The sequence below is a fragment of the Hemicordylus capensis genome, chromosome 2, assembly GCF_027244095.1.
Source record: "Hemicordylus capensis ecotype Gifberg chromosome 2, rHemCap1.1.pri, whole genome shotgun sequence".
NCBI lineage: Eukaryota > Metazoa > Chordata > Lepidosauria > Squamata > Cordylidae > Hemicordylus > Hemicordylus capensis.
The window spans coordinates 165902735-165924929 of record NC_069658.1 but is presented as its reverse complement, the minus strand read 5'-3'; the positions used below and the strand labels follow the sequence as shown (position 1 = coordinate 165924929).

At 49.6% G+C, this 22195-nt stretch overlaps 1 long non-coding RNA gene across 4 annotated transcripts; it reads right to left on the bottom strand.

Annotated features, from left to right (window-relative positions):
* Positions 1 to 1731: 1731 nt before the first annotated feature.
* LOC128346917 (uncharacterized) lies at positions 1732 to 19310 on the bottom strand. 4 transcript variants are annotated; one of them, XR_008317292.1, is made up of 3 exons: positions 17290 to 17694; positions 7938 to 8062; positions 1732 to 2659 (listed from the first exon to the last, which is right to left on the bottom strand). It is a non-coding gene; the product is annotated as an uncharacterized LOC128346917 (long non-coding RNA). The 4 variants fall into 4 exon arrangements; XR_008317294.1 differs by lacking the exon at positions 1732 to 2659 and adding an exon at positions 19033 to 19310 and having other exon boundaries at positions 5935 to 8062; positions 17290 to 17449; XR_008317291.1 differs by lacking the exon at positions 1732 to 2659 and adding an exon at positions 19059 to 19308 and having other exon boundaries at positions 5935 to 8062; positions 17290 to 17449.
* Positions 19311 to 22195: the final 2885 nt, after the last annotated feature.

Sequence of the window (22195 nt, the reverse complement as noted above, 5' to 3'; positions counted from 1 at the left end):
TTAACAACCATAAGAGCAAAGAAGAAGAAGAAGAAGAAAATGAGATAAGCCCTTCCAGCAATTATCGGACACTCCACGCTGGCCCTAAGAGGCACCTCACCAGCAGCTCTTCGTCAGCCCACTTGGCTTCCCTGCAAGCCTGGCTCTCTCTCTCTCTGCTCAGCGCTGCCTTGTCTGGTTCTGCTGCTATCTGTTCCTCCAGCTGCTCCAAGAGCAATCCAGCTCCTCTGTGTGATCTTCAGCTCTTCTTTGCGATTCAGCTCCTCCAACTGCTCTCCTGCTCCCTAAACTGCTCCAACCTCCCCTTTGAATCCCTGGAACTCTGCCCACCTCCTGAGGCCGCTTTCCAGATTAAACCCTAAAACAATGTCTAATCTGCTCAGTGTGCTTCCATACTTCCTGTGTTGTGACACCACAATCCCTGCATAATTTCAGAGTGTAATCTGGAAAGCGCCCTGGATTAGCCAATCAGGTCAAACACAAACCAGAACTTGGGGGTGGGGGGTGGGGCAGGGATGAACACCAGCCAGAAAAACAACCCTGGGGTAGGGAAAAGGTCAAGGTTTCATCTACTCCAGCAACGCAAATGGGGAATGGACAGCCATTTTAAATATAAATCAAAATAAAGACCAAGCAAACCTACAACATGGAGTTTTTGGCCCCATTCTCCACAGAAGTCAAGGAGAATATTGTGGGGACTGTGTCAAATGCTTTGCAGAAATCAAGGCACACTTTGTCCACAGCATCCCTGTCCTCTACCAAACTAGTAACTCTGTTAAAAGATGAGGAGAGATTACTCCAGTGTGACAAATTCATGCTGGCACCTACTAAACACCAGATTCTCTTTTTGCTGTGCTCACAGACAGACTGCTGACAATACTTGAAACATTCAGCAAAATCACTGAGTAACCTTTTCCTGGATTGTATCACTTCAAGCTGCAGATGTGTGATTTGTGCATCCCTCCCCACAGAAGATCCCTGCACATCGAAAAATAGCTCTGAAGGGAAAGGGTTAGACTGAACCAAGAGTGCACATCACCCTTAACCAATTGAGCAGTTTCCCCTGCATTTTATCACACCACCTGCCAACTCCTGGCAACCACAGAGCCATGTGGTTGTCTTTGGTAGAATTGGGAAGGGGTTGACCATTGCCATCTCCCGGCAGTATGAGATGATGCCTTTCAGCATCTTCCCATATCACTGCTGCCCGATATCGGTGTTTCCCATAGACTGGGAAATAGCGGGGATTTGAACCAGCAGCCTCTTGCTCCCTAGGCAAGTTACTTCCCCACTGTGCCTCTAATAGCCCATACCTATCCACAAAATAAAATTAATGAGGTGCTCCTTAAGCTTTTTCTCTGTTTGCACCCCTGAGTTGAACACTTGTTCCCAACATGCTATTTTTTTAAAAAAAACTATTATGAGGGAGAGCATTTAAAAACCCTACCTTCCACTTGCAGCCTGAAGTGATACAGTCTATGCAGAGCTTTGCCACTTGATTGTGTGAGTATGAACCAGACTCCCATTTGTGGAGTTGGAGGAGCAGAAGACCTGTCTAGAGCAGAAGGAGCAACTCATGCTTCTCCTGAATTTCGGATTCTGCCTCTTTGTAAAGCTTGCCTTTGTGGATCTATAGCTCACACTCAATGCTACTTGAGACTGTCTTGCAAGCGTTCTGCCATGAAGTCCCTTTGCACCCACACCCAGAAATAAACGACAGCACACAGGAAATGGGTTGAAACTAGGGCCATCACTTTATTGACTCATTTTAGCAGAGAACTAGAGTGTAGCTGGGGGAAATCGCACCTGCCACCAATGGGGTGGGGCACTACATCCCCTCCTCGGACCTGCCATGGTGACCAAGGGGCTACACTATTTAGCGGCACCACTCCTAACATCCGCCAGATCAGAAATCCCTTCCAGTGCAACAGTGCAGAGTAGGCAAAAAACCAGCCACCTCCAGGCCAATCCGGGTGGATGGGGAAAATTCCTACTCGGCCCCAAATGGCGACCGGCTAGTCCCACACTGTCACCTGAGGGGGGTGAGTGGATGCCAAGGTGTCCCTGCAGAAGGCCAAGAGAGGGCGGGGATCGCTTTCACTAGCGCACCCTCTGCCCCCCTGCTTGGCCTTACAGAATGGTTCACTGTGGGGTCCAGCCTTGTTTCTTGCACCCTGCCAGGACTGGACATGACATTTGCACCCCGCACTGGATGCAGAGCCAGGGGAAGGGGTGGGGTGGGGACCCACACTCGGAATCAAGAGATGGGACAGAGGGAACGGGTGCAAACCTGGGCTGCAACTTCAGTAACTAGTTTGAAGGGAGCTCTGTAAACTAAGGTGTGGATTCCACTCCTGGGGTGAAGTCGTTTCCCGGGAAACTATGCCCCCTCTTTGCAAAAGCCTCATGACCTTGAGTGTACATGAGGCTTTTGCAAACCTAGTCAAAAAGGGAATGGGCATCTGTTGTGGGGTTGCTCTCCTCAGCCTCTTCCTGCCTTCTCTAGGGCCCACCATTCCACTCAGCCACCGGAGAGATTTGTCATTGTGTCAATGCATATTTACCCGGCCGATGCAACCCTCAGCACTCGCGTTGATAACAGTGCGTCAGAAGCAGGATGGGATCCTTTGTTAGATGTTGAAAGGGAAGCTCTTCTTTGCTGGTATAGCGGAGAGAGAAGAAAAAGGAAACAAGTGTGAGCTACTTAAGTGGTGTTTTCTTCATGACCCTCTGTTTCAACTGCCTGGTTTTCATGTTGATTTGTTTATCCGCCCCCCCCCCCAACAAGCCATTGCTCAAAACGTGATGGTTCTCTTCATAAGAAGATCTGGATTTACATCAGGGGACTGTATTTGTTATTGCAGGTGTGGCCAGCCTGAGGTTCTCTAGCTATTGTTGAACTCCCATCAACTCATGCCACAATACAAGGTGGCTGGGGGTGATTGGAGGACAGCTTCTATCATCCCCAGCCAAGCTTTATGGCAGGGGGTGATGGGAGCTGTAGTCCTGAACAAGAGAAGCTGGGGATGATGGGAGTTGTAATCCAACAAGAGCTGGGGAGCGTCGGGCAATCTCTAGCCTCTCGGCTTCCTCTGTGCCATTTCTCTTGCTTTTGGATGTCTGCTCTGCAGAGAATCAGTTTGCTGCCCTGCCCCCTCTTGACACCACAACTCCACCCGGCCAGAGCCTAAATGCTGTGAATAGATAGCCCCACCCGCTGCCCCACAAAACCACACATTTATTTTATTTAGCATATTTAGCATGAGGGCTCAAGTGGCAGCTACAGCAAACAAGCAGCAGAAACATGAAACATGTGGAAAGAGACTACTACGGAAACATCTGTCAAGCTGGTCCAAGAGAAATCAAAGGGCAGCAGAGGGATCCAATAGGCTGCACAAAAATTTAAAGATACCATTTAAGAGAGAGGCAATTTAAAAGTACAAAAATTTCACATACAAAACTTCTGGGGGACATTGCCCAAATAAAGTTGAAGGGCCCCGAATACAGTTCCAGGGGAAACAAGAAAAGGGAACCAAGGACAGACACAAGAATTGAAATAAAATAAGACAAAATGAGAAAGGAAATAATACTTGGTACAACCTTGGTTCATGAGTTAGCGAAGTCCTGTCCCACTCCTGAGAAAACAACTGGAAAAGCCTCGTGGGGTCCGGCAAGAGGGGGGGGGGAACGCCAAGCCTCGTGGGGTCCGGCAAGAGGGGGGGGGGAACGCCAAGCCTCGTGGGGTCCGGCAAGAGGGGGGGGGGAACGCCAAGCCTCGTGGGGTCCGGCAAGAGGGGGGGGGGGAACGCCAAGCCTCGTGGGGTCCGGCAAGAGGGGGGGGGGGAACGCCAAGCCTCGTGGGGTCCGGCAAGAGGGGGGGGGGGAACGCCAAGCCTCGTGGGGTCCGGCAAGAGGGGGGGGGGAACGCCAAGCCTCGTGGGGTCCGGCAAGAGGGGGGGGGGAACGCCAAGCCTCGTGGGGTCCGGCAAGAGGGGGGGGGGAACGCCAAGCCTCGTGGGGTCCGGCAAGAGGGGGGGGGGGAACGCCAAGCCTCGTGGGGTCCGGCAAGAGGGGGGGGGGGAACGCCAAGCCTCGTGGGGTCCGGCAAGAGGGGGGGGGGGAACGCCAAGCCTCGTGGGGTCCGGCAAGAGGGGGGGGGGGAACGCCAAGCCTCGTGGGGTCCGGCAAGAGGGGGGGGGGGAACGCCAAGCCTCGTGGGGTCCGGCAAGAGGGGGGGGGGGAACGCCAAGCCTCGTGGGGTCCGGCAAGAGGGGGGGGGGGAACGCCAAGCCTCGTGGGGTCCGGCAAGAGGGGGGGGGGGAACGCCAAGCCTCGTGGGGTCCGGCAAGAGGGGGGGGGGGGAACGCCAAGCCTCGTGGGGTCCGGCAAGAGGGGGGGGGGGAACGCCAAGCCTCGTGGGGTCCGGCAAGAGGGGGGGGGGGGAACGCCAAGCCTCGTGGGGTCCGGCAAGAGGGGGGGGGGGGAACGCCAAGCCTCGTGGGGTCCGGCAAGAGGGGGGGGGGGAACGCCAAGCCTCGTGGGGTCCGGCAAGAGGGGGGGGGGGAACGCCAAGCCTCGTGGGGTCCGGCAAGAGGGGGGGGGGAACGCCAAGCCTCGTGGGGTCCGGCAAGAGGGGGGGGGGAACGCCAAGCCTCGTGGGGTCCGGCAAGAGGGGGGGGGGGAACGCCAAGCCTCGTGGGGTCCGGCAAGAGGGGGGGGGGAACGCCAAGCCTCGTGGGGTCCGGCAAGAGGGGGGGGGGAACGCCAAGCCTCGTGGGGTCCGGCAAGAGGGGGGGGGGAACGCCAAGCCTCGTGGGGTCCGGCAAGAGGGGGGGGGGAACGCCAAGCCTCGTGGGGTCCGGCAAGAGGGGGGGGGGAACGCCAAGCCTCGTGGGGTCCGGCAAGAGGGGGGGGGGAACGCCAAGCCTCGTGGGGTCCGGCAAGAGGGGGGGGGGAACGCCAAGCCTCGTGGGGTCCGGCAAGAGGGGGGGGGGAACGCCAAGCCTCGTGGGGTCCGGCAAGAGGGGGGGGGGAACGCCAAGCCTCGTGGGGTCCGGCAAGAGGGGGGGGGGGAACGCCAAGCCTCGTGGGGTCCGGCAAGAGGGGGGGGGGAACGCCAAGCCTCGTGGGGTCCGGCAAGAGGGGGGGGGGAACGCCAAGCCTCGTGGGGTCCGGCAAGAGGGGGGGGGGAACGCCAAGCCTCGTGGGGTCCGGCAAGAGGGGGGGGGGAACGCCAAGCCTCGTGGGGTCCGGCAAGAGGGGGGGGGGAACGCCAAGCCTCGTGGGGTCCGGCAAGAGGGGGGGGGGGAACGCCAAGCCTCGTGGGGTCCGGCAAGAGGGGGGGGGGGAACGCCAAGCCTCGTGGGGTCCGGCAAGAGGGGGGGGGGAACGCCAAGCCTCGTGGGGTCCGGCAAGAGGGGGGGGGGAACGCCAAGCCTCGTGGGGTCCGGCAAGAGGGGGGGGGGAACGCCAAGCCTCGTGGGGTCCGGCAAGAGGGGGGGGGGAACGCCAAGCCTCGTGGGGTCCGGCAAGAGGGGGGGGGGAACGCCAAGCCTCGTGGGGTCCGGCAAGAGGGGGGGGGGAACGCCAAGCCTCGTGGGGTCCGGCAAGAGGGGGGGGGGAACGCCAAGCCTCGTGGGGTCCGGCAAGAGGGGGGGGGGAACGCCAAGCCTCGTGGGGTCCGGCAAGAGGGGGGGGGAACGCCAAGCCTCGTGGGGTCCGGCAAGAGGGGGGGGGAACGCCAAGCCTCGTGGGGTCCGGCAAGAGGGGGGGGGAACGCCAAGCCTCGTGGGGTCCGGCAAGAGGGGGGGGGGAACGCCAAGCCTCGTGGGGTCCGGCAAGAGGGGGGGGGGGGAACGCCAAGCCTCGTGGGGTCCGGCAAGAGGGGGGGGGGGGAACGCCAAGCCTCGTGGGGTCCGGCAAGAGGGGGGGGGGGGAACGCCAAGCCTCGTGGGGTCCGGCAAGAGGGGGGGGGAACGCCAAGCCTCGTGGGGTCCGGCAAGAGGGGGGGGGAACAAACGGGCGAATGGCCCTCCAGGAATGGGTGGCAGTTTAATGTATGTTAAAACATTTACTTACCTAAAACAGCAGGATTCTGAATTTATTTCATGAACCTGAATTTTAACATCAAGTCATTTGGGAGGCAGGAGGAAAGAACCAACGGGCAGCCGGCCCTCCAGGAATGGGTGGCAGTTTAATATATGTTAAACATTTACTTACCTAAAACAGCAGGATTCTGAATTTACGTCGTGACCCTGAGTTTTAACATCAAATCATTTGGGGTAATAGCATCTTAAATTCAGATCAATGTGTTACTTTAATGGCCTTCCCTTATTCGCCCTTAGTTTCAACCTTCCTATTTTCATGTTGATTTCTTTATCCAGCCCCCTTATACAAGCTGTTGCCCAAACCCTGATGCTTTCTTTCACGATGCTTTTCACCATGGATTTGCATCAGGGGACTATATTTGTTATCACTGTGTTGGATTACAACTCCCACCATACTACAACTTCTACCATCCCCAGCCACCTGTTTTGATGGGTGTGATCATCTGTAGTCTCAACACAGCAGCTGGGGATGATGCGAGTTCTAGTCCAACAGCAGCTGCTGAGCTACAGGTGGGTCATCCCTAGCTTCTTGGCTAATTGCTGTGAATAGCTATCCCTCCCCACCCCTCTAGTGCTTCAAGTGGCAGCTATTGCAAGGATTCAGAAGCAAGATGAAAGTGTCATGTCTGTGCAAGCAGATCTCTATGGAAATCTCTCTTGAGCACGTCTTGGGAGAAACCAAGAGGTAGTAGAGGGATCCGATGGGCTGTACACAACCCTGCGTTGTTTTAACCAAGAGTCTTTTCAATATGAAATATATAAATGTTTTTAAAATAAAGCATAAGCATCAACTTTAAAATATTTGTAACTTCTAATATAACTTCTGTGTAATCTAACTTCTGACTTTTCAGGGCTCTTACAAGGACCCTTCCATTCCAAACATGCATGATTCCCTTTTGATCAACAAGACATGCAATATTCCTGCAAGGTTTTGTAGCTGAGGATGATGGGAATTCTAGTCCCAAAACATCTGGGGACCCAATTTTAAGAACCCTTGGCTTCTGGAATTTATATCTGCCCTTACTGCCGGGACCTCCAAATATGCAATTCTTCTATCCTCACAATAGTCCTGTAAAGTAGGTCAGGCTGAAGAGAATGACTGGAAATAGAAGTTGGACTACAACTCCCATCATACCTGACTGTTAAGAACCTAACAGCCCTGCTGGATCAGACCCAAGGCCTATCTAATCCAGCATGCTGTTTCCCCATAGGGGCTCACTGGATGCCTCTGGGAAGCCAACAGACAAGAGATTCTCAAACTTGGTCCCAGATGTTGTTGGGCTGCAACTCCCATCAAGGGAAGGGATTCAATCAGAAAAATAAATCCATGCATCACTGGTCCCTCTTTACCAATTATTGACATTAAAAAAGTGTTCACAAGTATACGTGCGAGTGTACCTCTATACTATCTATATCTGTACTTGGGATGGTTGTGTGTGCCTCTGCAGACATCTCTCCCGTGGGAAATTATTCTCAAGGCTTAGCTTAAATCTGCTTCCTCATAACTGCAGTCAACTTGGGGGGCAAATAGAATCAGTCTGGGTGTCGGGGGGGCGGGACTTGCAGATCCCTTGCAGACTCAATGTGACGATCACAGCAGAATCTTTGCATTTTAGAGTGGGAAGGCTCCTTGGAGATCATCGTTATCTGGCTTCTGTCTGAAAACCATCAGCAAAGAGGAGCCCAGGACTCCATGAGGTGACCTTGGCAACCCTTCTCCCATTTGGGAAAGCATTCCTACTGCCTAGCCTAAACCTGCATTCTCGTATTGGCAGCGTTCAGTGCTGCGCTCAGTAGCAACAGAGAGGAAGTACGCTCCTTTTTCAACACCTTTGATATCTGTGGACTGCTGTCTTTTCCTATGTAGCTCTCTGACAGTCTGGCCTCTGGAGGTGGTAGGAGTCAGACTTACCTCTCCATCTTCTGGGAAGACAAATTCAAGAGGTTCTTCAACACTGTGAAATAGAGAAAGATTTTTTATGCTTTGCTAATCTCTTAGGAGCTACTCAATGGCACAGCAGGGAAATGACATGACTGCCAGAGGTTGCTGGTTCAAATCCCTGGTGGTATGTTTCCCAGACTATGGGGAACACCTATATGGGGCAGCAGCAGGAAGGTGCTGAAAGGCATCATCTCGTACTGCATGGGAGATGGTAATGGTAAACCACTCCTGGTCACTAGGAGTCGATACCGACTCGACGGCACAGTCTACCTTTACCTTTGATCTCTTAGGATTTGCTACAATCTCCATATACACAGAGGAGTGCTAGACAAGGCAGGGGAGTTTTATGAAAGCAAGTAGTTTTAAGAAAATAAAGTTTAGCAATTAGCTACTTAACTTGACTCAATTAGCAGCTACCCCAGCTAACTGAGCAAAGAGACACCTTTTTAAGTGCTGATGCTCTGATATTTATATACCGATGGCATTTGTAAGGTAAAGTGTGCCGTCAAGTCAGTTTTGACTCCTGGCGCCCACAGAGCCCTGTGGTTTTCTTTGGGTTTACCACTGCAGGGGGCAAGCAACAGGTCCCATCCAACCCCAGCACAGCATCCCTCCAGTGGCTGTTGCTGGCTTCTGTCTTAGGGTTCTTTTTCGATTGTGAGCCCTTTGGGACAGGGATCCATCTTTATTTTTATTTCTCTGTGTAAATCGCTTGGGGAACTTCTGTTGAAAAGCAGTATATGAATATCCATTGTCATTTGGTGAGGCTTGATGTTTAGCAAATTTGAGACGGCTTTTGTATGTTTTCTTTATCTGAAAAATAGATTGGTGGGAGTGTTCTGAGCCCGATCTATACTGTCTGTAAATACTCTTCAATTGTTTACTTAGTGTCCTACAGCATGAGTCAAACCAATGATTAGTTGCTCTCTTACAATGAGCATATGAAGACTGTAACTTGCTCAGACATGAGAACTTTTGTATAAGAGCATCTTCTCATACTCTGGATATCAATCAGGCTGCACTCTAACGAGCAGTGGAAAAACCTGAATTGCGTGTGAACTGCTCCCCAATAACTTGTAGGGACTTCAGGATAAATCTGGCCAACATGTGAATGCAGCACCTCCATTCCAGAGGAGGTGTGTGTTAAAGGGCTTTAAAAGCCTCATGTGAAAAACCTCCTGGAATCAAACTTGACTGAATTTGTTCAAGAATTCTGAGAAAACAAACATAGGCTCACCCTGCATGGTTGAAAGTCTCCTTTGCTAATCTGCAGCGAGGAGGCCATTTTAATAATTAGTGTTTCTGGTGTGTTCTAGGCATTAAAAGTAGCACAAATATATAGTACTCAATGTCTATCACTATATACTGTGAAGTGTGCGTGTGTGTATTCAGTGAAATGTATTTCCAGGCAGCATACTTATTTTGAAATATCAGACTTAATCCTTGGGGGCCTGGGATGTGTGGAGGCCCTGGACTTTGAGGGGCTGGGGGCCCATTTTAAAATCTCATCTCTGGGCCCATTCCAACCTTGCTATGCCCCTGGTGGTCACTACACATGGGTTTCTGCACAACACCTGCACAGAAGAAACTTCCATGTAGAAAATGTGTCTCTTGTAAATTGACCCTGAATTTTCCATCCATGACTGGGATATCTGAGAGTTAGAGTCAATAATAAAAGAACAGCACACTGCTTGTGACAGGAAGGGGCAAATGACAATGATTTCTTAGTCTGGCAGGGGCTGGTTTTGGCCCTGCCAGAACTTGGCTGTCTGCTCCTGTTGCAAATGCAAATTCCTCTGTCTTGTGTGGCAAACTAATGTATCCTCCTCCCTCCTGGTGCCAAAGTAAGCACTAGTGTGGTGAATGCACATATACCCCATCATGAGCCAACAGTCATCACAAGACAAAGGCTGGCAGGAATCATTCACTGGTTTATAGACACCCCACCACCACCACCAACACCTTCTTCTTCCCCTATTTTGCTAGTGGCTATTTGGGCAGGTGATCCTCTAGGACAAAGTCACGGTTTTGTTTTTTGTTTTTTTAAAGCATGAGATGAGACCGAAAATGAAACTTGGAATCCTCACATAACTCCTGACTGCTGTTCTAAGTCTTTTACAGAGATGGCTCATGTTTTCAGGTTTTGATCAACAACCATGTCTAGATGGTACAGTGTTCTACTCTAGATGGTACAGTGTTCCTTTTAACAGGCATTTCCAGATATTGTTGACTACAAGTCCCATCATCCCTGTTTGGACAGGAGTGCAATTTCAGTGCTTGCCCTAGGCACTATTTCCCCTAGATATGCCCCTAGTTCTAGGCCCCTGATTGTCTTGGTTGCCCTCTTCTGCACCTTTTCCAGTTCGACAATGTCCTTCTTAAAATACGGTGACCAGAACTGTGCGCAGTACTCCAAATCTGGCCACACCATAGATTTGTATAAGGGCATTATAATACTAACATTTTTATTTTCCGTCCCCTTCCTTATGGTCCCTAGCACAGAATTGGCCTTTTTTCACAGCTGTCGCACACTGAGGACACTTTCAATGAGCTGTCCACCATGACCTCAAGCTCTCTCTCCTGGTCAGCCACTGACAGCTCAGACCCCATCAGTGTATATGTCAAGTTGGGGTTTTTAAAATACCAATATGCATCACTTTACATTTGCTTACATTGAACCACATTTGACATTTTGTCGCCCACTCACCCAGTTTGGAGAGATCCTTTTGGAGCTCTTCACAATCTGTTTTGCATTTCACTACACGAAATCGTTGAGTGTCATCTGAAAATTTGGCCACTTAGCTGCTTACCCCAATTTCTAAATCATTTATGAACAAGTTGAATAACACTGGTCCCAGTACAGATCTCTGGGGGACCCCACTTCACACTTCCCTCCATTGTGAAAACTGCCCATTTATTCCTGCCTTCTGTTACCAGACCACATATGAACCTGTTCTCATTCAGCAAGGCCTATTCTTCTATTTGTTTAACAATTTTGTCCTTAAGTATGCTTTCCATCAATTTACCTGGCACAGAAGTTAAGCTAAGCAGCCTGTAGTTTCAGAGCCTGATTGTAGGGAGAAATTATGTATTTTTGCTAGGACCAAAGACTCTCTTTATACCTTGAATCTCAAGACAGGATAAATACTCAATGGGTGGGGTGTATTTGAACATAGAGGGACTGTATTTCAGGATCTCTATGGAACTCCTAATGCCCTCTCCTCCCTCCAATAAAGCAAGCCACAAAGGGAGGGGCTGATTTGGATGACGTTTGTAGTGTGCAGGAGGGGTATAATGCTTCCCCTCAAATCCATAGCCCTAATGCTAATTGCTACCAGAATTTGTTAGCTGTTGAAGGGGAAATGCCCATAAGCTTTCCTTTCCGTGATGAATACTGAGATCTAAGCTGGTAATTGGCACAAGAGCAGAAGACTGGATCCCCATCCCTCTGCACCCTGGCCCCTATCCATATCCACACATCCTGCAGCTACAGAGAGGTGGGCTGGTCATGTGGTAGCAAGCATGACTTGTCCCCTTAGCTAAGCAGGGTCCACCCTAGTTGCATATGAATGGGAGACTTGATGTGTGAGCACTGCAAGATATTCCCCTCAGGGGATGAAGCTGCTCTGGGAAGAGCAGAAGGTTTCAAGTTCCCTCCCTGGCTTCTCCAAGATAGGGCTGAGAGAGAGTCCTGCCTGCAACCTTGGAGAAGCCACTGCCAGTCTGTGTAGACCATAGTGAGAGAGATGGATCTATGGTCTGACTCAGTATATGGCAGCTTCTTCTGTTCCTACATTTAAAAAAGAAAAGAAAATGATGCTGGGAGTTCTAGTCACTATTGCACTGTTTTGCTAAAATGGAAATAAAAGTGGGGAAATAATGAAGACACTGGCTAAATAAGAGACAATCGAGCACTAATCATCCACCATGATGACTAGACGAGCAACAAAATTGGCTGAACTACCAGAAGTCCACAGCAACAACGACAATGTCAAATATTTCTATATCACTTTTCAACAAGAGCAACAAGGGTTTTAAAGGAACCCTTGCTAACTTGGCAAGGAGGCACCTTTTACCGTGGTGATTCTCTTTATTTAGCAGGGGGAGAGTAACAGGCCCTATTCACCCCCCGCACAGTACTTCCAGTGACTGTTGCTGGTGTGTGTCTTATGTTTCTTTTTAGAATGTGAGCCCTTTGGGGACAGGGAGCCATCTTATTTGTTGGTTATTTCTCTTTGTAAACCACCCTGAGCCATTTTTGGAAGGGCAGTATAGAAATTGAATTATTATTATTGTTATTATTATTATTATTACATAGAAAAAAGGAAAAAGATGGTTGCCTTTCCCCAAAAGGCTCAAAATCTTTTAAAAAAAATCTTAACACAACAACAATATATGGCTTGTTCACAGAATAGTCTGAATCTAGGTTTAATGTGGGTTACCAGCATTAGTGTGATTGCATGAACCCATGTCAAGGTGGGAATCTCAGGTTAACACCTTGGTTCACACAATCACTTCAATGCTGGTAACCCACATTAAACCTAGCTTCAAATGACTGTGTAAACCAGGCCATAGTGGTTTACTACTATGGAGGGGTGTTATGCTGGAATTGGATAGGAAGAATTGCTCCACCCACTGCTCAATATGACCAAGTCACCTCTTGAAAAGGTGGTGCCTCTTTCCTCAGTTAGCAGGGGCAGCAACATACTAGGGATGTGCACAAACCAAGATGTGCAGAGGCCATGTGTGTGCTGCTTGTGCTGCTGCACCGCTGCGCCAGGGCGACTGGGGGGAGCGCCATCGCAGTAGGAAGCAGCATGGAGAGGTGGAGGAATAGGCAGACACCTGCTCTCTCCTCCCTTTTAAAGGGGCCAAAACGGTGCTGTGAATCTGTGCACAGATCTTGATTCATCCACATCCCTACAAGTAGGGATGGGCCCGGAATGGTCCGGACCTTGGCGTTCCGGTTCAGGTGGGGGGGTAGCTTTAAGAGCGGCGGGAGGGCTTACTTACCCCTCCCGACTCTTTCCCGCTCTGGCGCCGTAATGTTACGAGTAATTGGGGTGGCAGGATACCTCCCTGCCGCCCCTTCCCCGCTGTTGCTGTAAAACTCCCAGGAGTCCTTTGCGCGCGTGCACGTCACAGAGACGTGAAGCGCGCGCACAATGTGCGCGTGTGCACGCAAAGGACTCCTGGGAGTTTTACAGCAACAGCGGGGAAGGGGCGGCAGGGAGGTATCCTGCCGCCCCAATTACTACTAAACTTACGGCGCCAGAGCGGGAAAGAGGCGGGAGGAGTAAGTAAGCCCTCCCGCCGCTCTTAAAGCTACCCCCACCCCAGTTCCAGACCGCAGTTTGGCGGTTCCGTGCACATCCCTACCTACAAGATACCTCCATTTTAAAAGATTAAACCTCAAAGGGAGGAGCAGGTGAGCAACCCCAACCCAAGAAGCTCCCTACACCTTGCCCTGGTGTGGACAGAACATAGTGGGATAAACCAGTGCAAGGACCGCTAGGTATAGGGCCCTAGTCTTGTCTCCCCGTGCCATTCCTTGCATAAGCTAACGCAAACTCGCATGAAAAAAACCTCCCAGCTAGAGATAGCCCTAATCAGAAAAGCCCTTGTTTCCGAGGAGAAAATCGGCCTCGCTTCTCCCTCAGAAAAGCTGTGCAGGCTGACAGGAGAACCCCCAAATAAGCTGTGGGAGATTCCTGCTTGGTTCCTAGTGTCCAGTCATGGCCTAGAGAAGTACCACATTTCTGACATGTAAATGAAGTTTCACTTCAGTCCCTTTACATTGTACCCTAACTACTGTGGATGTCTGCAGATAAAGCATTGAGCTAAGGCATTCTTCTTATCCCCCCTCCCATCTCTCTGTTGCTATTGTTTTACAATGCAACTGTCAGGATTTCTAGGCAAGAACATATCTTTGGATGGGTCTAAGAGCAGTGTCCAGAGCATCCTTAGGGATGTAGCAATGTGCAGGAAGTAGTGCAGAGCCCACCATCTCCATGGGGATATCCTAATTTTCAACACAATCAAAGATGCATGGATTCTCCACATTCCATTGTGATCTGGGTAAGTGCCAGTTTCTGCATCGTAGGTACTGTATTCACTAGCCCTGTACAGGTCTTATATAAGCATGGATGCTGTACCCAGCTACAGCATTCTCCAGTAGCACACCTCATCCTCACACTGACGTGTTCTTTAGCCCACACAATCTGTGACTATAGTATTTGAATGTTGTACTCATGGATAGTGTGGGGATGGAGTGTGGACGTGAGGGACAGAGCATATTCTAGAGCAGGGATTCTCAACGTTGGGTCTCCAGATGTTATTGGACTTCAACTCCCATAATCCCCAGGCCCAGTGGCCTTTGGCTGGGGATTATGGGAGTTGAAGTCCAATAACATCTGGGGACCCAATGTTGAGAATCTCTGCTCTAGAGGATGCTGTACTTGGTTTCAGTACATCTAGCACTGAAACCAGTACTAGTATTGAAACCAGTACATCTTGGTTTCAGCATCTACGGTTGATGTAACACCTGAACAGGACTACTGCACAGGGTTTATCTGAGCCAGGCCGTGCAATCCCTGTCTGGGACCAAAATGAGCAGGTGTGGGGAAGAGATGCTCTGGAGGCCCATGGGAGTTGCAGGGAGGGAAGGAGAATCGTGTGGAGTGTCTCTTGTTTCAATCTGCAAATCAACCCTATAGGGTAGGTAAGTCCCTCTGGCAGATGGGAAGCCTGAGGCCCTGGGGTTTTCCTGATAGAGGCAGCATCCAGTGGGGGCTGTCAGACTGCTAGTGCAGCCTCTTGGCCCTGTGCTACTCCAGTCTCCACATTATGAAGAGGGCCTTGGTAAAAAGGAACGGGATGTTTTCTAGCCTCTCTTAATCTTAATACAGAGAGAGAGAGATTGACCTCTTTTCTTGGAACAATGGGTAAGTGTCTGCTGCCTATTCTTCTCTTTATGAAGATCTTTGTCTGAAGTTTAGAATTTGTGTGCACACTTCTTTCAGTTTGGGATTGGTCAAGATTAAGATTATGGAGTATGGAGAAGGCAAAGAGGACAGTGCAATATAGACAGTGCCATATATTTCTATGGCAGGGTAAAGTGTGCCGTCAAGTCAATTTTGACTCCTGGCGCCCACAGAGCCCTGTGGTTTTCTTTGGGTTTACCATTGCAGGGGGCAAGCAACAGGCCCCATCCAACCCAGGCACAGCATCCCTCCAGTGGCTGTTGCTGGTGTCTGCCTTAGGTTTCTTTTTCGATTGTGAGCCCTTTGGGGACAGGGATCCATCTTTATTTTTATTTCTCTTTGTAAATCGCTTTGGGAACTGCTGTTGAAAAGCAATATATGAATATCCATCGTCGTATTTTTACATGATGATTATTATCCTCACAACCATCAGAGATGTAGTTTGGGCTGAGAGACAAGCATGTGGGCCCACAGTCACACACAGTGGCTTTCATGGCTGAGTGGGGGATTCAAACTCACGCCTCCCTGAGTCATACGCCAGTTGTCTTGTGGTAAACAGACACAACACAATCAGCACACCAAATGTGGGGTTTTACATTTCACAATTTTGTGTTTAATTCTGCTTTTCCAAGGTCAGTTTGCAGAAAAGAGGACATAAACGTGTGTCTTGATGGGCTGCTCCTGTTCCTCAATGCTAACATTCCTGCTATGATGATTCTGAACAGGCTGAGATTAATTTTAAAAATCAAAGGAACAAAAAAGGGAAATTCTTACTGAATCAGGAGTCAGTTTTACAGTGAATCTGTCAATTAAGTATGGGAGAGGAGGAGGTGTCACAGCAATAAAGGGCTATAACTGCTGGGTAATTAACTGTATCTGCATTTCTAAGCAGATTAAAAGTTCAGCTCTCATTTGCCAATGAGGCTGCTGGGAGAATTATTTGGAGAATGTTTTCCAAATATTTTAATGCTCAGTAGGAATTACTCACAATTTCCTATTCCCACCCCCAGCCCCCGTGAGAATATACTGAGAAAACAGAATATTTAGGGCATATTCACCTCAAGCCTACCTTGGCACACAAATTGAGAGGCAGGCACAGGGAACCAAGGAGACACACAGGAATTCAAAAATGAAAACACAAAGCCAGGCAGTAAGTGATACTGAGTCCTTCTAGCCTGGTACATCAGTTAGGCAAGTCCTTCCTTTTCTGCTCCTGGGACACTGACTGGAGATGCTCCCCTCTGCCCCTGTCCTCCTGGGATTCGGGGGGGGTGAGGGGGCACAGCCCCCCTGCCCTTACTGACCAGCCCCCCCTGCTCACGGGGCCCATTCACTGCTACTGAGCATTGCGATCTGGCCCTTGTCTTCCACACAGCTGCAGGGACCAGGCCTTCCTGCAACCCCCTCCACACACTCGACTTCTGCAGCACTTTCCCCAAATCCAGTCCCAGGACCGCCTGCTAGCTGCCACCTCCTTCCAGTTTGCTGCATTTCAGTCAACTTTGTGCAATATTTTTTAAATGTATTTGACTTAAATGGCAGAGAGACATTAAGAGAGGCTAAAAATCTATCAGGAAAACCCCAGGGCCTCAGGCTTCCCATCTGCCGGAGGAGACTTGCCTACCCTATAGGGCTGATTTGCAGATTGAAACAAGAGACACTCCACACGATTCTCCTTCCCTCCCTGCAACTCCCCACGGGCCTCAGGGGCATCTCTTCCCCACACCTGCTCATTTGGGTCCCAGACTGGGATTGCACGGCCTGGCTCAGATGAGCCCCACACCACCTACCCCAGTGACAGCTGGTTTAACTTTGGGGCCTACCTCCCCTGGGCCTGAGGGGCCATCTTGGAGCACTTGCTGGGGGAAAGAGCCCCAAATGCTCTCAGCATAGAGCAGAGCCATGGGGAGAAGGCAAGCCTCCTTTCCCCAATCTTTGGAGAGATTCCTTGGAAGAGACCAGGAACGCAGCATCACAGCCCAGCAGTGCTTGCCCCACAACCCAAACACAGCAGAGTTTTCCATGTTTCCCCCCACAGAATTCAGAGACACAAAGAGCACCTACTTTCTCTAAGACGGACCCAGCTTCTTCCCAAAGCCCTCTCTGTAACTAGGAGAGCTACTAGGACCGGCTGACCAGGAGTCTGGATGACTCATCTGGAAGTCCCTGCTTTGGATCTGGCCTCAGAAGACTTCAGGCAAACCCCGAATGCCTCAGTTATCCCATCTGTGATATGGAACCAACAAGACTCGCCTACCTTACAGGACTGTAGTATGGATCAGGAGACACAGCTATCAGGATCCTCCATTGCTTGCTTCGCCTTCATTCTTTTCCGATTCCCACTCCTTCTCCTGGGCACTTTTACTTTGGCACAGGCCCAGCTCAGGGAAGGCTGCTAGGCCAAGTGGAGACCAGGCCTAAAAAGAGGAGAGGAAGACAGTTTGGACAAGGACCAGAGAACTCCTGCAGAAAGGAACAACAGGGAAAGACCAAGGCCCCAGGAGATAAGCCAGCAGAGCCTGGATGCTGGACAGACAGAGACTCAAACATTAGGAAACACAGCTAAACATGCTCTTGTAGCAAGGGCCATCTAGACTCAGCAGGGCTTAAATGGGGGCCTGCAGGTCTCCACCCTGTAGCTGGTCTCTCCAGCCCTTATTGGGTGCAGCTGGTTCAGGCTCTACTGTTCAAGAATCCAGACCTTTCTTGATTATGCCCTCATCACAGTCAGCTGTTTCCTTGCAGGATCCTGCATTCTCTTTGTGCAGCTTGACCTTCCTCCAGGTAGACAGAAGAAAAGACATAGGAACATAGAACATAGATAACTGCCATATACTGAGTCAGACCATTGGTCTATCTAGCTCAGTAATGTCTTCACAGACTGGCAGTGGCTTCTGCAAGGTTGCAGGCAGGACTCTCTCTCAGCCCTATCTTGGAGAAGCCAGGGAGGGAACTTGAAACCTTCTCCTCTTCCCAGAGTGGCTCCATCCCCGGAGGGGAATATCTTGCAGTGCTCACACATCAAGTCTCCCATTCAGATGCAACCAGGGTGGACCCTGCTTAGCTAAGGGGACAAGTCATGCTTGCCTCCACAAGACCAGCTCTCCTCTTGTGCCCCCAAATCTTTCACGGTCCAGCTTTGGTATCTCTTTTTCTTTTGACATAAAGAAAAATCAGATACATCCAGATGTGTAAGCACTTAACCCACAGTTCCCGGGTCTGAATGACGTGCAGAGGTGTGTCTGAACAAGACCAGACCCCTCCCTCTCATGCAGGGAGGAGGGACCATGCGATCTCATCACTCTTTCCAGTCACACTCACGATCCACAATTAGTACAAAGGTTGAGATGCCATTTTTAACTAAAAGGAGTTAACATTGCAAAAGGAATGAGAAGAGAGTTCCCTGTCCCAGAGGGGCTCACGGTCCAAGCAGCAGCTCCAGAGAGACGCCAGCAGTAGCCTCAGAAGGATGCTATGCTGAGTTGATTAGGGGACAGTTGCTCCCTGCCCCCCACCCCGAAATATAAGCGAGGCACCACTTTAAAAAATGTTTTGCTCAGTTAGCAGGGAGGGAAGCCAAGCTGTGTGTCACAAGAAGGCCTGAAGAGGTTTCCGTGTCCCAAAAGGAACTGTGACTTCGTCCAAAGGTCCCTCTTGGCCCAGGGAGCAGGGCCGTTTCCCAAACTGTGTGGCACAAAAAGAGGAACCCCCCCGCCATGGTTCCCTGTTCCAAAGGGCCACATGATTGGAAAAAAGACACAAGGGAGGCCCTGGAAAGGGCGCTGTGCAGTGCTGAAGAGGGACAACTGCTCTCCCCCTGCTCAAAAGAAGAGTCTCTACTTGGCCCAGTGGACCAAGGTCTAGCTAACAGCCGGATAAAGGAAATTCTACAGAAACCCCCTACGTCTCCTCCAAAGGAAACAGAGGAAAGCCAGGGCTACCCTTGAAACTCCTCGCCACTTGATGAAACGGTTCACAGCACAGAAGAGAAGCCCCTTACCCTCCATCATGATCTTTATCCTGTACCTGCTATGATGCTGAAGGCGCCCAGGAGAGAAAGGCCTGCTGGTATCCTTGAAGCCCTTAACTGCATCATCTGGAGATCAACCTTTCTGCTAACCCCGGCAGAGGAAAGCAGAGGCGAGAAGGAAGCAGCTCCTCTCCCAGCTCCTCTCTCTCATTCAGTGATGGGAACGGCTCCAGGAATGGCAGAAATCAACCCCTTTTGCTCCCACCAGAAATTTCTGAGCAGTTGAGTCAGTTGAGAGAAGGCAGTTGGTAATATCACAGAGAGTGATGTCACAAAGAGCAAACAGGGTTCAACAAAAAATCAATGAGTCACAGTTATAGACCACTTCTCAAAAGAACTGACCACCCACAGGTTTAAAATAGAAATAAAAATATGTGTTATTGAATTCAAAAGAGAGGCTTGACTTGTATTTAAAGAAACACACATGACATTTCCACATGACACAGATCACGCAAGATGTTTCACGTGTCTGGCCACTAATACAGCATTACTGTCTATAGTCTGATTCAGACATTATGCGGTACGAGTGTACAGATGTCTGTACACCTGTTCACTTGTTTGTGTGAATGGCTGTGCCTGTGTTTATTTTAAAAGTGAACCTGGATATAGGCCAGGATATAGGCCAGAGAACAATTTGTTATGGGGCAGCTAACAAATAAAGTTTGTTTGTTTGTTGTTATTATTAGTAGTAGTGGTATTTCCTTCAAATCTGTTTCCTATTATGGTACAGATAGGAAGTTTGCTTCTGTACTGCACTCAGCATAACATGTGAATGACTGCCCTGTGTACAGATCTTTACCTGTGTACATTGTACACTCGTCGTATGAGTGTTGAACATAACATGTGAATGGGCCTTAAGTGTATGTGCTTAACTGACTAGATGCTTATTATTAGAGGAGACGAGGAAAGAAAGCAAGGGATGTTTGGGTTAAGTGGGGGGACATTAAAGTAAGAAGAGCTGGTGAGGACCACTCAGTGGGAAAGGAAGGTGCATAGGAAGGATCACGTCAATAGCTCAAGTCCTTTCCATGTCTCCTATGGATGAAGATGGGGGGACAAAGGAGATGGGAGTCTCCTTCCTTCAGGGTAAAGGAGCAAATATTCACCCAAAGAGCTTGTGGAACACCAAGGCGGAATTGGGTTGGATGTCAGTATCCACCCTAACTTACACCCTGAAGCATCCTTGGATAAGGACACCGACATTGCCACTGAGGGGCCCTCAGATGTGGAGAACCCCTACACAATTGGGAAATATTTAAGGAACTAGATGTAAAAGTGCCCAGAAAGAAGAGTGAGAAGAGGAAGAGAATGAAGGTGAGTAGAATACTGGGTCCCTGGGGAATTGTTGAGAGGCAATGGAGAATCCTGACCCTTGTGTCTTGTTGCAACTCATACAACAGCCCTGTAGGGTAGGTGAGTCTCGTTGGCCCTATCTCACAGATGGGATGACTCAGGCACTGGGGTATGTCTAAGCTCTCCTTATGCCTTTTGTGGAAGAGACAATATCTAAAGTAGGGACTTCCCAATGGGAAATGTGGACTCTTCGTGCCACAGTGACTCTCCCAGTGACAGGTGATGATAAGGTGTATCTTAAGTGCTATTTTTCTTTTTGAATTCTGCGAAGAAAACATGGAAAGCTTTGTTTGTTTTGATAGTGGGGCAAGCACTTCTAGGCTGTGATGCTGCATTCCTGATCTCCTTCAAGGAATCTCTCTAAGGAGGCCCATGATGGCTGGCCACACAGGAGCATTCATAGCATACCTGGAGCCCTGGAGTGGGCCAAACCTGGGAAAGGTGGCGGGTGGAGGAGCTCACCTGACTATTCTATGCTGAGTGCATTTGGCGCTCTTGTTCCCAGGAGGTGCTAAAAAATGGCTCCTCGGGCCCAGATGAGGCAGGCCCCAAAGGTTAAAGCAGTTGTTAGCGGGGTAGGTGGTTTGGGGCTCATCTGGGCCAGGCTGTGCAACCCCAGTCTGGGACAAAAATGAACAGGAAGGCGTCTCTCAATTAAGATCAGAATATTACTTCTCTTCTCTTCTCTTCTCTTCTCTTCTCTTCTCTTCTCTTCTCTTCTGATGGCCTTGTCTTCGAGGACTTCCATGAAAAGGAGGAGTTTGTCTGATTGCCCATTTGTTTCCTTTTCTTTTTAATGCTCCTAAAGCTAGGAGAATAGCTGCCTAGAAGTATTATATGTTTTTAAGAATACATATCAGACATATTACATGATTGTTTTTAACAATGACTTTGAAATGGTTCCGTATTGTATTTTGTTTTTTCTTCACCCCTCCTCCCCTTTATTGATTAAAAGGTTAAAAGACCTTTTAAAAGACCTGGTTAAAAGATGAGGCCACCTGAAAAGATGACACTACTTCCAAATGACAGTCAGGAGAGCGCTGAGGACTAATGCAGAGAACAAAGAAGGACCTAGTTTGGGGCCTTCTTATGTGGACCAGCTCAGTCTTTCTCCTATTCCAGTTGGACTACTACAAACATGATTCATCTCCCCAAAGGGAAGAACTTTCACAGCTCTTCCTTTTGAATGAAACTCTTACCTTCAGCATCATTGATCTCAACTAGAAATTAAAATGTCTTACTCCCTGAAGCATATCACACCATCTATAGATGGCAGAAGAAAGATTAAAGCAGCAATCCTAAACATGGCTGCTTGAAAGTAAATCCCTTTGAAATCAATAGGGCTTACGTTGAGTAAGCATACTTCAGTTCAGGGCTGTAAGATCCAAAACATTCCAATTCACAGACTAGCCCAGTGGAGCAGAACTTCTCAATGATTCTATGGACAGGCTTTTGATCTTGCTTGATTTTGGGCTGTATTGTGTGGAATCCGATCGAATCGTTTGGAAGTCTTGTATATTATTGCATAAGTCTATATACACTGACGTTATGAAGAGGTTTGGAGAGAAGAGGTTGCAGAGGAGCTCTGTACTGACAGCAGTGCTGGATGATAGTCTTGACATCACATCTTTGATTGTACACACCATTTTCTTGGTGGGATTAATCTGCACATAACTGGGCGAGTCATGATAGCTGCTGTTTTACCAGTGGGCAGGCAGGATCACAGTGTGACTTGCTCAAGACCACCCGTGAGTTTATGGCTGAGCACAGATGTCAGCCG